The sequence below is a fragment of the Ambystoma mexicanum genome, unplaced genomic scaffold, assembly GCF_040938575.1.
Source record: "Ambystoma mexicanum isolate Mex_15411 unplaced genomic scaffold, UKY_AmexF1_1 Mex_scaf92, whole genome shotgun sequence".
Taxonomy (NCBI): Eukaryota; Metazoa; Chordata; class Amphibia; order Caudata; family Ambystomatidae; genus Ambystoma; species Ambystoma mexicanum.
The window spans coordinates 197,547-213,385 of NW_027182513.1; positions in this window are offsets into that span (position 1 = coordinate 197,547).

Below are 15,839 nucleotides of genomic sequence, written 5' to 3' on the forward strand. Positions count from 1 at the left end.
AAGAAGCACTGCACCCCCCTCCAAGGTGTGAATGGGAAGCACTGCACCCCCCTCCCACCCCTCTCCAAGGTGTGAATAGGAAACACTGCACCCCCCTCCCAGGTGTGAATGGGAAGCACTGCACCCCCCTCCCAGGTGTGAATGGGAAGCACTGCACCCCCCTCCCACGTATGAATGAGAAGCACTGCACCCCCCCTCCCAGGTGTGAATGGGAAGCACTGCACCCCCTCCCAGGTGTGAATGAGAAGCACTGCACCCCCCTCCCAGGTGTGAATGGGAAGCACTGCACCCCCCTCCCAGGTGTGAATGGGAAGCACTGCACCCCCTCCCCTTCCAGGTGTGAATGTGAAGCACTGCACACCCCTCCCATGTGTGAATGAGAAGCACGGCACCCCCCTCCCAGGTGTGAATGATTAGCACTGCACCCCCTCCCCTTCCAGGTGTGAATGTGAAGCACTGCACCCCCTCCAATTGTGTGAATGGGACGCACTGCACCCCCCTCCCAGGTGTGAATGAGAAGCACTGCACCCCCCTCACGGGTGTGAATGGGAACCACTGGACCCACTCCCAGGTGTGAATGGGAAGCACTGCACCCCCCTCCCAGGTGTGAATGGGAAGCACTGCACCCCCTCCCAGGTGTGAATGGGAAGCACTGCACCCCCTTCCCAGGTGTGAATGGGAAGCAATTCACCCCCCTCCCAGGTGTGAATGGGAAGCACTGCACCCCCCTCCCAGGTGTGAATGGGAAGCAATACACCCCCCTCCCATGTGTGAATGGGAAGCACTGCACCCCCTCACAGGTGTGAATGGGAAGCACTGCACCCCCCCTCACAGGTGTGAATGAGAAGCACTGCACCCCCCTCCCAGGTGTGAATGGGAACCACTGCACCCCCTCTCAGGTGTGAATGGGAAGCACTGCACCCCCCCTCACAGGTGTGAATGAGAAGCACTGCACCCCCCTCACAGGTGTGAATGGGAAGCACAGCACCCCCTCCAGGTGTGAATGGGAAGCACTGCACCCCCCTCCCAGGTGTGAATGAGAAGCACTGCACCCCCCTCCCAGGTGTGAATGGAAGCACTGCACCCCCCATGTGTGAATGAGAAGCACTGCACCCTCCTCCCATGTGTAAATGGAAGCAATGCACCCCCCTCCAAGGTGTGAATGGGAACCACTGCCCCCCCAGGTGTGAATGAGAAGCACTGCACCCCCCTCCCAGGTGTGAATGGGAAGCACTGCACCCCTCTCCCAGGTGTGAATGGGAAGCACTGCACCCCTCTCCCAGGTGTGAATGGGAAGCACTGCACCCCCCTCCCAGGTGTGAATGGAAGCACTGCACCCCCCTCCCAGGTGTGAATGGAAGCACTGTACCCCCTCCCAGGTGTGAATGGGAAGCACTGTACCCCCTCCAGGTGTTAATGAGAACCACTGCACCCCCTCTCATTGAACCAACGTTTGCTGGCCTGGGTCCAGCCAAGAAGGCCTTTGTTCTACAGGGGTCCAGTGTTCACACTTCATTCACATGTGAAGGGAGAACTTTCAAAGTTTGGGATTAAACCAAACTAGACTATTGGAGAACCTGGACAGCAGGGTGTGATCTTGGCAAGAGAAGGTGCTTTCAGTCAGAGGCCCTCATTCTGAGTTTGGTGGTAATTTAGCAGTAAATCTTTTGCTGTTCCACCAGAACCATTTGCGGTTATCACCACTTGGTCCTGTGGTGGTACCATGGTATTACTAGTAGGCAGGCTGGTGTTAGTCTCCTTCTTTGGATTGCATAGGCCTCCATGGGGATTTTGGAGGAATTACAGTGAGCAGTAATTTTGCCACTGTAATTGCACCCATTTTTGGGGTGCAATGGAGGATTTACCGCCACCATGATGCTGGAGGTAAATCGTCTACTACAACATCAAACTCAGGATTTTGTATTATTATATTTGTTCTTTCATAATGCACTTAATACCGGGGACCATTTTCTAAGCACAAACCTGTGTTGCCATGCGCTATCTTGCTTCAGAGACAAACTCATTTCCCCAGAGCTATCCTCCCGATGTGAGCCGAAAATGGAGGCGGCAAGGGGGAATGAGCGAAACAGTCCTTTGTTCTAAGGAAGGCAGGATATGGGGGAAGCCAAGGGAACACCACAGGACATTGACAGGGGAGACATCTTTTCAGAAACTCCCAGCATGCTTAGTTTCTATCGTGCAGGGTCTCTACTAGGAGAAAGATATGCATGGATTTGCTGCAAAAGAGGGCGGCCACTAAGGGTGCCCCTATTTCACCCTAGTGAGAGGTACTAGTATTAACATGTGACTGGAATGGAAGAACCCCACTCCGTTATTGATAGCGCAAGGTCCCCTTCCATGGGGAGGAAGGCAGCTGATCAGACGAGACCCTTCTCTCACCATCAGAATGTGGAGCTTTCCTACAGCAGAGGGCCAGAGCTGGGACACCATGGAACCCTGAGAAAGACAGAGATCTTGGGGAAGCCTGAGTTCCCTCCAGCCTTCCTGGTCCATTATGGGGTAGCCTCACCACACCCAAGAGTCCAAGCATCACTTCTGGTCACTGCTGTTTCTCAATTCAAACTGACCTTCAACTGCCTCTGAAAAGTGACGTGACTTTGTGCATGGGGCCACCGCCTGAGCCTTCGAGTTCCACGTCACATGCTTAGGTGACGGAGAAAGACAGTCGGTCATAGAGGCTTAAAATCTATATTGATTTTTTCATTAAGCCTTTGGCAATGGCAACACCAACATTCCTACTGGATTCCAGGGATGTTATCAATTTGTTGGAAGGTTTGACATTCGATTCCACCAAACAAATTCTTGTCACCTTTGACATAGAAGCACTTTACACTAACATCTCACAGGATAAAGCGGTTAATAGCCTGCAAATTATGTTGGACAGGTGCCCTTTACCACATAATGTGCCAACCCAATTTTTGTGTCAAGCCGCAGATTTAGTTTTGCCAAATAGCTTCTTTAAATTCAAAGAAACCTTTTTTCTGCAGAGCAAGGGAACTGCAATGGGCTGTACATTCGCTCCCAACTTGGCGATTATTTTCATGGCCTTATTTGAAGAAAAGAAAGTGTTACATGATAGTAATCCATTTTTTCAACAGATCAAGTTATATCGAAGATATATTGATGATATTTTACTAATTTGGGAAGGTAATGCTGACACACTTCTCCAATTTGTGAATTGGCTTAATCAGATGGATGATGATTTACACTTCACTTTCGAATTTTCCACTACGTGAATCTCGTTCTTAGAGCTCTCCATTTATAATGAATCGGGCCATATACAACTGTAGCTATTTAGGAAACCAACGGAAAGAAATACCACGCTGAAATTTTCCAGCCAACATCCTAAAAGCTTATTGCAGAATCTTCCACATAGTATGTTCGTACGACTTCGACGCAATTGCTCAAATGTGACAAACTTTAATAAACATGCAGAGGTCATGGAAACTAGGCTTATTGAACAAGGATACCAAAAGAAATTGGTTAAACAGTCCAGGAAGCGAGTACGATATACGAATCGTGAAGCACTCCTCAGCCCAAAAACCACAACTTCAGACCAAGAACAATTGGTGTGTGTTTCCACTTTTTGCCAGCACAGTCAGGCGATTTAAGGTATTATTCTGAAAAACTGGAGAATTCTCAATTCAACGGGTATGAAATTGCAAAAAACACTTTTTGCCTTTAAGAAAGGTAAAAACTTGAGGCAAAAACTAACCCAGGCCAACCGACTTCCACCAAAACGTCACCTCATTAGAGGCATTAACTTGAACCCAGTAGTGGGACAACCTGTAAATACTCAAGAAAAATGACCACTTTTGTTGGAAAAGGAAAAACATGGGATTTAAGGTCCTTCACCACTTGTAAAAGCAAAAACGTGGTATATGCGGTCCAATGCCCTTGCAATAAATTCTATATAGGTAAAACCTCAAGAGATGTACACGTTCGTATCAAAGAACATCGTTCAAAAATTCGAACTCGCAACCTTAATGCCCCTATGGTTCTTCATTTTGTGGAAACAGGCCATAATGTGGAAGATCTAACGTGGTTCTGTGTCGAGAAAATTGTCACCAGTGGACTTGTTCAGACCAAGAACAAGGTGTCATACAAAGAACAACTGTGGATTTTCAATCTAAAAACATTAGACAAAGGACTTAATACGTTGGAACCTTGGGAGTTCAACTCACGTTGATACCACCCCCTCTCTGTTATGCAACATATATATCGTACAGTCAACACCACTCTATGTGATTCACACATTACATAACAAACTGCCTCTGTACACATCATGAGAGGAACATTTCATTGGAATTCGGGACGTGTTACAACAACAATTCTGTGCCAGCCAATTATGGCTTAAATTGTTTTAGCAATCGCAATTAATAATCACACTTTCCATGCATGTACCTTAATAACATGTAGTATCTGTTGTCCAGTATATTGCGACTCCAACACTAACAGTGCTCCTCTTAAATATCAATATGGCCTGGGTGCCGCTATAATTTATCTGGAGATCTTTTAAATTCTTCAATTCTTTGAGCAACATGGGTTCTTTCACCCAGTGTCAAGTCTAATTTAGACGGTCTTGGGTTCTAAAATTGGAGTTTGCCTTCACAGTTAATTCACAAGAAACCGCTTTTTCGAACACGGTGGCACATTTATACGGCCCCTTTAAAGATTAACATGGTCCTGATCCACGTGACGGACTTCCCCAGCAATCATATGATCGCTGAGGGAGCCTCGTCCTACGCCACGCATTCAATGCTTAAATGCAATTGGCTCACCGTGATACGATCCAGGAAACTCTTGGAGAGACCTCGGCTCCGATTCTTGCTGGTTACCGCCGACACAACGCGCATCCGAGATTCAGACCGGAATATGTCTTCGATAGCATGCACGGCTACCTCCAGCAGGCTACAGTCGTAAGTACATGCATTAACGTAACTTAAATATCTTACCATTACAAACGTGTGTGCCTTTATTTCAACGCAAACGTGCTTTCCATTTCAAATGTGGGTGCCCCCACTGAAAAGCAGCGCAACCAATCGCGCGGGCATTTTCAGTCAAATGGACATAATTTTATAAACAGAACCTGCTTACTTTTGTAAACGTGAGTGCACCTATTTCAATACTATTACAAATGTGGATGCTCCCACTGTAAAGCAGCTTAATTGGGATCGCGGACAGTTTCAATTAAAGGGACATAATAATTTATAAACATTACATGCCTAACCAAACTAACTTAAATGCGCGTACGATTATTTTAAAGTACAATTGAAAACATAGCTACTATAGGTCTTTCAAGTGAAAATAGGGTCTCTTTATGAACAACAGCATGACCCCATGCCATTGAGGCAACCACCAATCTTTCTTCTTGTTTTCCGCGGACAGAAAAAAAAAATTGAATTTGGATTTAACTGTGCTGAGTTAACATCAACATCGGTGAAATATCTGGCAATAGTTGTTCGACCACTGGAACAATTCCAGTCTTGGTTCTCGAGGTGAGTGGCGGGTCACTCACATTTAAGTACATTGACTTTTTGCAACGTTTTAAGGCAGCATTGAATTTATGGCCCTTTAACTTATGATGTTTAACTTGTTATTTCAGATTTAGAAATCCTGTTGAACTTTCCTTGAGCCACACTTACGGGGTTGACTATTTAGAGCATATGACATTGGGAGTCAGGTTAGTTTTGGTTTTATTGGCCTCTGTGTTGAGTTTTGGTGTTTCTGGTTCTTCACACGGTGGTGGTGTAACTCCACTAGAGATCACTAGAGATACAGGGGTCTCCTCTTTTTTGGTTTAGGGTGTCACATACCACCTTTGGATACTCTGGAACAATTAGGGACACCTTGGGATTTACCACTACATGGTGCCTATAATGTATTTTATGTAACTGATGGTATAAACAATTGCATGTTGTAAACTTGAAGCAGCCAGTATAGGCAAGTGGATCACTGCATATAATTGTTGTATTTTTGTGTTTTTTACAGTGGTAGTAGTGCATCAATTGTTTCTCCTGACGAAGACATTATTTCAATTATTTTTCAAACGTCGAAACTGGTAGAGAAGAACATCCGGGGGTGGGATTTATCATTTTCTGCTGAATGTGCCCACTCCGTGGAATAGAGCACATTTCTGGATAATTGCTGTTCTGATACACATTCTATGTGGATGAAAATGAAATAATTAAGATTATGTGGGGCTAATTCATGAAATGCTACCACATAAGCATTGTACTAATAGTGTTAGTCCAAATTTGTTACTGTAAGTGAATGAGGTTGATTGACATGAGTTGCAAATGATGGTTGTTGAAGAATGATGGTTGTGTCAGGTTTTTATTATCTGGCGTCTTATGCTCTCCTGCAATGTTAATGTAATTTAATGTGTGTGTATTAATTAATGATTAATTCATTGTGGAAAATAATGTATCCCAATAAATGCATTTTTGATACCTTTAAAATAAATAAACAACCTCTGGACATTTTTTCAGTATATTGAAAGGTATGCATGCCACGATTGGGCCACATCAAGAACCCGTGAACCCTGTGAGACATCAGGCCAAACTTTCTCCTTGCCCCATTCAAACCAGCCTTCAAGACTGCTAGGCCTTGATAACTCAAAGACCCCACCTCCATTATTCCTGAATGAAGAAGACCCATCGAGCCATCCGACACATTCTGCTGCAATCCAGCATCGGGCAAACATTCCAGTAACAAGCTACTCGCCAGACACAAGAAAGCAACTTGCCATCTCAATGTTACACATACGCACAGCACACCACTTCTAACTCGCCGAGATTCAAATGTCAGTAGCCGATGACTAACGGTGAGTGCAAATGCTGCTGCTGCGAGCGATGAGCTCTTAACTTGCTGAGCTGTCTTGTTGGAACAATGAGGTCATCTTACACTCTGTTGATGCATGAGTCACATGACGGTTACCATGACAACCAGTTGGCTAATTTTAGCTCCTAAATTAATTTTTAAGACAGATGTGTATCCCGTGTGCACTCTAAATTGATTTATTATCACTATGCTCCACCAGTTCGAGCGCTATTTATTTTTTCTCTGGCTGCTCGATTTCAGCCTGATCCTAACATGGCTGCCATATAAAACACTCATGCAGCCTTGGCAACAGCTTTTTCCCACGCTGTGCAGTGTGCTCCTTCAGTCACTCGCTCTCTGCACGCAGCCTTTTGACAGCCTATCTGGCCCATCACCAAAGGTAAATTCGCCAGCATGGGCACTTTTAGTTCCACATGAGCAGTCGTTACATTCAGACACTTAAATGTGACTTTCTGTGTACTTGCAGCCATACCTTTGATGGCTGACCGCTTTGCAACACATTGGACCTTTTCACCTGTAGTTATTCAGTGAAAGGTAAGACACGTTTTAAGCTTTGTGTAGACCCGCCCAGTGTGGCATATGGATCTCTAATACAGTGCCTATCAATTGCTACGTAGGTAAGCTGTGTGTTTTCTATTTTGTGACTACACATTTTTGACTCAATCAATTTAAATTAGTTCTGCGGCTCATACACCCACCTGATTGTGATCTCCCTTCCCCACAGCTTAGACGTCCCGTGTACAGAACCTTGTCCTGATGATGGCCGTCCCAAAGATGAGGCTCATTTAGCCCAATTCTAAACGGTTTAAAGACCTGGTGTAGACATACTACTCCCCAAATTCACAGCACTGTGATTGCTGTTCACACATGAAAAATCTTATCTGTTGCTTCTTAGTTGTTTTACGTTGTCTTTAGAATTCCGCTTTGAATTGTTTCACAATTGAACTGTGTCTGTTTTGACAAACCTCCACAAAGTTTGGGTTTGTTGCACACACACCATTTTCAACTTTGTCCCGAGCATTGGTGGTAAATGGTGTTTTAAAGCATTTACGTTTATGTTCTGTTATGGTCCAACAAACCATTGATGATGTCTATTCTCTCTCTGTAAATTGTGTTGTTGTGTTTTTGACTCATGCAATTACAACATAAAAAGTCCTCTAGAGATCTTTCTCTATGATAACAATTTCGAAGAGTCATTTTTTCAAACCAATTGTGGGAGCCCTTCGTGTATGAGTCCCCTTGAACCTATTCATTGGTGTATTTTGTTTCTTGTTGGAACAATAACAAGATAGATTGTTTTATGGAACTGGAGGAAACATAAGAATGTCTGGATCAGAAGGTGTGGGCATCTGGCCAATGAAATGCTTGGAGGGAGACAAACTGCAGCAGATCACAATCTACGGCATGGACCCCTGACTCCAAGAATCCGGGGTGTGCCCAATGAGGCCAACACATGTCTGGAGTTGCATGTTGCATTCTATACTTTTTTTAATACCCAGAGGTTTAAGAGTGCGGACCCAGGGATCGAACCTGTGTTGCTCCGCATTGCGTCTTGCTTCCAAGGCGAGCGTGTTCCTCCTGCGCTATCCTCCCAACACACGCAGATGCAATGTTATCTTATCAGTCAAGGTTATCGCGTCTTGCATCCATGGCGAGCTCGTTGCCCCTGAGCTATCCTCTCGAGACATGCAGATGCAACGTTATCTTATAAATCACGGGTGCACTGGCCTTTCTGGCGAGGCACCGTGCTTCGTCTACATATGATTTTCCCCTGGTGTAATGGCATAGCAGATTGAAAGATTATGGAATACACTGGGATTCATGGACCTCTCCTTCATATTCGACTGTTCAACGAGGATCAACTTTGGCTTTTCTTACATAGTTGGAATCCCCTTTACACTTCTACTTCCTTTAACTGAACTGCAGAGAGTGTGGGGGAGAAGCCTGTGCAGTACATGGGATAACAAGAAAAAAAAAGACAATAAATAAAAGGGCGGCCAGCAGGTGGCAAGTAGAAGGGTAAGTGCAGACATCAGGTGTCAAGTGCTGGTACGGGGGCTGTAGTGATACAGAAATAGTCCCCAAGTGCAGGTGTGCCACTGGCAGGGAGGAGACCTGGGCCCGAGATCAGAGGGTTGGCAGGTAACCAGTGCAGAGAAGCCACGCAGGAGAAGAGCCAGATCAGTGCATACAGTGTCAGCAAAGCGACTTATCTAAACATGAGAGAAGCTACGCAGGAGAAGAGCCTGACCAGTGCATGAAGTGTCAGCAAGCGACTTATCTAGACACGGGAGAAGCCACGCAGGAGAAGAGCCAGATCAGTGCATACAGTGTCACCAAAGCGACTTATCTAAACACGAGAGAAGCTACGCAGGAGAAGAGCCTGATCAGTGCACGCAGTGTCAGCAAAGCGACTTATCTAAACATGAGAGAAGCCACACAGGAGAAGAGCCTGATCAGTGCATGCAGTGTCAGCAAAGCGACTTATCTAAACATGAGAGAAGCTACGCAGGAGAAGAGCCTGATCAGTGCACGCAGTGTCAGCAAAGCGACGTATCTAAACATGAGAGAAGCTACGCAGGAGAAGAGCCTGATCAGTGCATGAAGTGTCAGCAAGCGACTTATCTAGACACGGGAGAAGCCACGCAGGAGAAGAGCCAGATCAGTGCATACAGTGTCACCAAAGCGACTTATCTAAACATGAGAGAAGCTACGCAGGAGAAGAGCCTGATCAGTGCACGCAGTGTCAGCAAAGCGACTTATCTAAACATGAGAGAAGCCACACAGGAGAAGAGCCTGATCAGTGCATGCAGTGTCAGCAAAGCGACTTATCTAAATACGAGAGAAGCCGCGCAGGAGAAGAGCCAGATCAGTGTACGCAGTGTCAGCAAAGCGACTTATCTAGACACGGGTGAAGCCACCTGATCAGTACATGCAGTGTCAGAAAAGCGACTTATCCAGACACGAGAGAAGCCGCGCAGGAGAAGAGCCTGATCAGTGCACGCAGTGTCATAAAAGTGACTTATCCAGACATAAGAGACGCCACGCAGGAGAAGAGCCTGATCAGTGCATGCAGTGTCAGCAAAGCACCTTATCTAGACACGGGAGAAGCCACGCAGGAGAAGAGCCTGATCAGTGCATGCAGTGTCAGCAAAGCGACTTATCTAGACATGAGAGAAGCCACGCAGGAGAAGAGCCTGATCAGTGCATGCAGTGTCAGCAAAGCACCTTATCTAGACACGGGAGAAGCCACGCAGGAGAAGAGCCTGATCAGTGCATGCAGTGTCAGCAAAGCGACTTACCTAGACATGAGAGAAGCCACGCAGGAGAAGAGCCTGATCAGTGCACGCAGTGTCAGAAAAGCGACTTATCCAGACACGAGAGAAGCCACGCAGGAGAAGAGCCTGAATAGTGCACGCAGTGTCAGCAAAGTGACTTATCTAGACACGAGAGAAGCCACCTGATCAGTACATGCAGTGTCAGAAAAGTGACTCATCCAGACATGAGAGAAGCGACGCAGGAGAAGAGCCTGATCATTTCATGCAGTGTCAGCAAAGCGACTTATCTAGACACGGGAGAAGCCACGCAGGAGAAGAGCCTGATCAGTTCATGCAGTGTCAGCAAAGCAACTTATCTAGACACGAGAGAAGCCACGCAGGTGAAGAGCCTGATCAGTGCACGCAGTGTCAGAAAAGCGACTTATCCAGACACGAGAGAAGCCACGCAGGAGAAGAGCCTGAATAGTGCGCGCAGTGTCAGCAAAGCGACTTATCTAGACACGAGAGAAGCCACCTGATCAGTACATGCAGTGTCAGAAAAGCGACTTATCCAGACACGAGAGAAGCGACGCAGGAGAAGAGCCTGATCAGTGCACGCAGTGTCAGAAAAGCGACTTATCCAGACACGAGAGAAGCCACGCAGGAGAAGAGCCTGATCAGTGCACGCAGTGTTAGAATCACTTCAGTGTGACAGATAATTGAGCTGAACATGAGAGAGCCCACACTGGAGGTACAAGTGATCATTGCAGTGAATGGTGGAACAATGTCCGTCATAAGTGTGCTCAACACTGGTGAGAAACATTACCCAGGCTCAGAATGAAAGAAATACTTCAAACGTATTAACATTTAGATGCAATATCAGGCAGACAACATATCTGAACTATGACCCAGCCCTGGCATGGCACTTATTTGCTAGCTCGGCATAATGACACCTGGCATCACTGTGTTAATGGGTCATATTTTGGACGATGCTTTGCATAACAAGCATAATGAAGGCTGGCACTGCCATGGTAACTGGGCATATGCTTAATAATGAAGGTATAAATGCGTGGACATTGCATGATAGAGGTGCTTGCTTGCAATACTGGCTGGACGGATGAGTACTATACCTGGGATGTTTGTTGTGAGTACAACAGAATAACACGCCAATGCCTGACCAACAATGTTGCAACCTGTACACATGATGGCAACTGCTTGCAGATGGTGCAAGGGCCAGGGCACAAGAGTTTGATGCATAACTAAGGACTATTCAAACTATTGGCTTTTTAAATATGCCTTTGCTAATAGTGCCACCCCATTTTCCCCGCGTGTTGACTATTTGCCCCTGCAGTGCACGTAATGTGCATCAGCCCCCCGCGGCTTCGGAAAGTGAGGCCTGTCATTTGATCTGTGCATGGGTCCCACCTCAACCAGCTTTTCCTGCATGCTCTTGATCTGTGGAGTTGAATTTCCTAGTCTGATCTAGACAGCTTAGATATGACCACACCCCACCTCCCTACACCGAGGAATAACCCCCATTTACGGCTCTCAGACGTGTGTCAAGGAAGCTCTTAGGATGCACAGGACCCAGTTCTCCGTTACGAGATCCGCGAGGTCAGAATTAGCACAGAACAGTTACTCTCCACTGGTTGCCACTGCCCTCGCCCCTATGTACAGACCCGGGAGGAGTGCAGAACCAGGTACAAAATAGAGAAAATGACAGTCAGGACAATGTATCCGCCTTGAAGAGGTGGGATTCAGGCTCATCCAGTTCCATTGAAGGTTGTGATGATCTTCTGATATTTAACCTCTGGTGACCAAAGGTGATAGGGCTGGGGACCCGGAGAGCATGGCATCATTTCCAAAAATGTATTCATAGGTCGGTTCCTCTCACCAAATATCCTCGAAACCGCGTAAGACCACAAATGGTCAGTCCTAAATCGTTTAAATGGTGATATGCTACGCGCCATATTTCGATTAGGGTATTAGAAATGGATTTGGGTTGGAAGATCGTAGCTGAAATGTTTGAGGGAGAAAAGACCGAAAGTTATTTATTAAGTGTGCTGGTTCCATTCACTTACATGCTCTTTTTTTGTTTCGTTTTTTACTTTTTCTTTTTACATAGGGGATATCCACTATGCGGGGGACACCCCCAAAACTCCAGAATCCGAAAATGCTGAATATGGGGAGCAGGAGACACATCCGGTCGTCAAGTTTGGTATTTTCCCATTCGTACGAATGGTACAGGCCTTTTTCAGTCTTTTGTACCATTCCTACGAATGGCTACAGGGCCTCATTACACGGATGGCGGTAAGGGATTACTGGCACAGGTAAGGGCACCGGTGCCGGTAATCCCTTACCGCCCTACTACGAGGTCCCTTTGCTGGTCCCTACCTTAACGGCTGGTTTTACCAGCCGTCAAGGACGGGACCCGCAAAGGGACCTTGGAGGCAATTACGGCACTGCAATTTGCGGTACCGTAATTGCTGCCTTCCCCATTCCTATTGAGCCCTATTTGGGCTCAAATGGTAATGGGGAAGGGCCAATGGTTAATGGGGAATTACGGCCCTGCCAACCTTGGAATAGGGCGGTAATTCCGCCATTCACCATGGCGGGATCGGTAAATTACCGGCGGCAACCATGGTTACCGCCTTCCGTGTAATGAGGCCCACAGTCTTTTTGGACGTTTCCTTAGAAGTCAGTACAGAGCTTACGTTTCAGAAGATCATTCTTTATGTACCTGAACCGTGGTAAGAGGCCTGTAGGCAGCATGATCACGGTGCCAGATATCACTTATCATGGACACGGTGAGAGATGCTTTAGGGCCATCTAAAATGTATAAGGAGGAGGATAGCTCAGTGCCAACGTCTGCGCCTTGGAAACAAGACAACGCGAAGCAACACAGGTTCGATCCCCGGTCTGCACTTAGAAACCTCTGGGTGTTTAAGCACGTTATAAATACAACTAAGACACACAAAAAACACAATTATGCTACAAAAAAACAAAAAACTATTTCTGTAACAGCGCCTCGATGCCCACGGCCTGTGTGTGCGCTTTAAAAATGTAAAATTAAAATAAGGAAAATAGCTGGAGCTACCGTAAATTGGTCGCTAACAAATGCAAGAGCCAATTCTCTTCGGCAAGTTAATTTGGATCATAGATAGGAAGAGCCAAAAATATTTTGGTTACAAAAAAGGGTTATTTGTAAAATCCCTCCGTTGGTCAACTGGGCTAAATAAACCTTTAGCATCATGTCAACAGGGTGAACCTTGAAATTATTTTAAAATGTGAAAATTCCCCTACTAGCCTGTTTCATCCTGTCTGGTAGTTCCACTAAGACATGTGGCTGACTGTTATGTGTGGACTCCACAGCCAGTAGGCTTCTAATTGAGTTATGTTGGGCATGTGGGATGGATATGGCTAGTGGGAAGCCAGTATGTTGGTATCCTGCTCAGCTCATTGTTAACAAAGCCAGCCCTGCATGAATGATGGCACAGAGCATCTATTAAGCGTTGGTAAGAGAGGGTAGCATTTAATTGGCTTTCATTTTGAGGGAACAGGGGCGTCTGAGCAGACATTCTGCTGCAGGGTGGTTGTGTCCGGCCTGTCTGACCCAGGCCCCTGGACGCATGAAATGCGGGCCGTTGGAGGGCCTGGGAGTTTAGGCGCGGGGTGGGGATGAAGATGGCGCGAAAGCCATGGGGAGGGGCGGCGTGATGGTGCCACCAAAACAAAAGTAAACAGGAAGAGAGGAAGCGGCACCTGGAAAAGGTGCGAAAGGTAGCGGCGGGGGGCCAGGGAAAGCCCGGCCCCCCAGGGGAAAAGACAAAAGAGCGGAGGGGTATAAGAGGGGTAAGAAAGTTAACCAAATCACAAACCAGGTAAGGAGCCTACCTCTGCGGGTAAGCTCCTTGGGACCTGGACAGAGGAAAGCTTTTTTTGCTCTTGCGGGCTCAATTGATCTTTTCTTTTGAACGTTAGCTCCTACAGGCTTACTACATTGCGAGTATTTTGCATACATTTCAGGCTGCTTTCTTACCTGTTCTACGGCGGCAAGCGTGCACCAGCACGGGGAAGCAGGACGGCATCCGCAGGTCGGCGGAGGAGAGGGTAGCTGGCGTGACGGAGGAACGGAGCTGCAGTGAGGATCTGACTCGAGCGCGGCGCAGGAAAGCGTGTCGGGAAGAAGGACACGCATTGGAAACCCGGTGACTGCCCAGCGGAGGCATCACCACAGAGGAAGGAGGCCAGCCCGGCCGCGGTAAGCAGAGGAGCAGCAACAGCTTGCGCCCAAATGAACGTACGAGGAGCCTGAAGCAAAACACGTAAGCCCTTAAAGGGGCAGGCGGAGCCGCAAGCAAAAACACGAAAGCCCTTAAAGGGACAGGCGGAAATTACTGGAAACACGACGGGAAGCACGACACAAGCCCGGGAGACAAGCCCGTGTGCGGCAGGGGGCGGAGCCTGAAAAAGAACACGGGGGGGGAAAAACCCTTAAAAGGACAGGCGGAATTTGCGGAAAGCACGAACAACATCATAAAGAAAAGATACCAAGCACACAGTAGGAAGCCTCCAGCAACAACAGCTGAAAAAAAAGAACGAAATAATTGTGAAATTTATCACAACCAGCAGCAAGGAGGGGAAAGGAAGATAACCTGGCAGACACAAGGCAGGCAGCACAGTGGGTGCTGGATGTGATGGAAAAGGAAGAGAGGGCTAGGGCATTGTCGCCTTTGCTGTTCATAGAGCCCAGCAGCAGTGAAGGAGAGGTGGAGGTGCCTCAAGGGCAGAAAAGAAAGAGAGAAGAACCGAGGAGATCCCAGACACAACCAGAAGCATCCAGGAAGAAGAAGAAGAAGGAGAAAAACAAAGGTATTGTAAACAAAAATGTGGGGGAGAAAATTGTCGAAATGTTGAAAACTTGTGTAACGGGTAAGGGTAAGTCGCCCATAACCAGTGACAGAAGAAGCAAAGGAAATAAGGGGCAAAAAGGGGACCAAGGGGAGAGTGCATCAGAGGAAATAAGCAGTGATGATGAGGAAAAGGATCATTTAAAGGCATGGGTAAAATGGAGGGGGGTAGTAAGCAAGGGGAAGCGTAAGGTGGCTGGGGGAACAGGGAGGGAACCAATGGAGACTCTGGTCCCGGCACCACAAGGGGCACTGGCAACAGCAGTGCCAAACCAGGTGACAACAACCCCTCCACAGCAAATAACATTGCTGGGGACCACAACATCGCCAGTGGCAGGGAACCTTCCCCAAGGGGGGGTACCACCACAGGCGGTAGGGACAACAGGAGAGGGCCCAATCATGACAAAATATGGCAGGCCATCAATGGGCAAAGATGCACAGGGCCGGGCAATGAAGTGGTATATTAGCGATAAAGTGAAAGAAATAATATGGAGGAAAGAATTGATCGACATATACACATTGCTGGATTGTCAAAAAAGAGGGCTAGATGTACCCCCTGAAGACATAAAAGAGGATGAGAAAGGGTTGGCAAAAAAGGGGCCAGTTACAAGAGCCTTTGACAATTGGATGGAGGCATTTAGTGTAATGTCCTCAATCATACTGCAAAAATTCCGGAGGATGGGGCGTCACTGGTCTCATACCAACAAAGAGTCTTAAAAGTGCACACAGCATTCGAGGGGGTGCTTGGCAGGAATATGATTACGAATTTAGGAAGGAGATGGACTGCTTCCCAGATATGGGCTGGGAC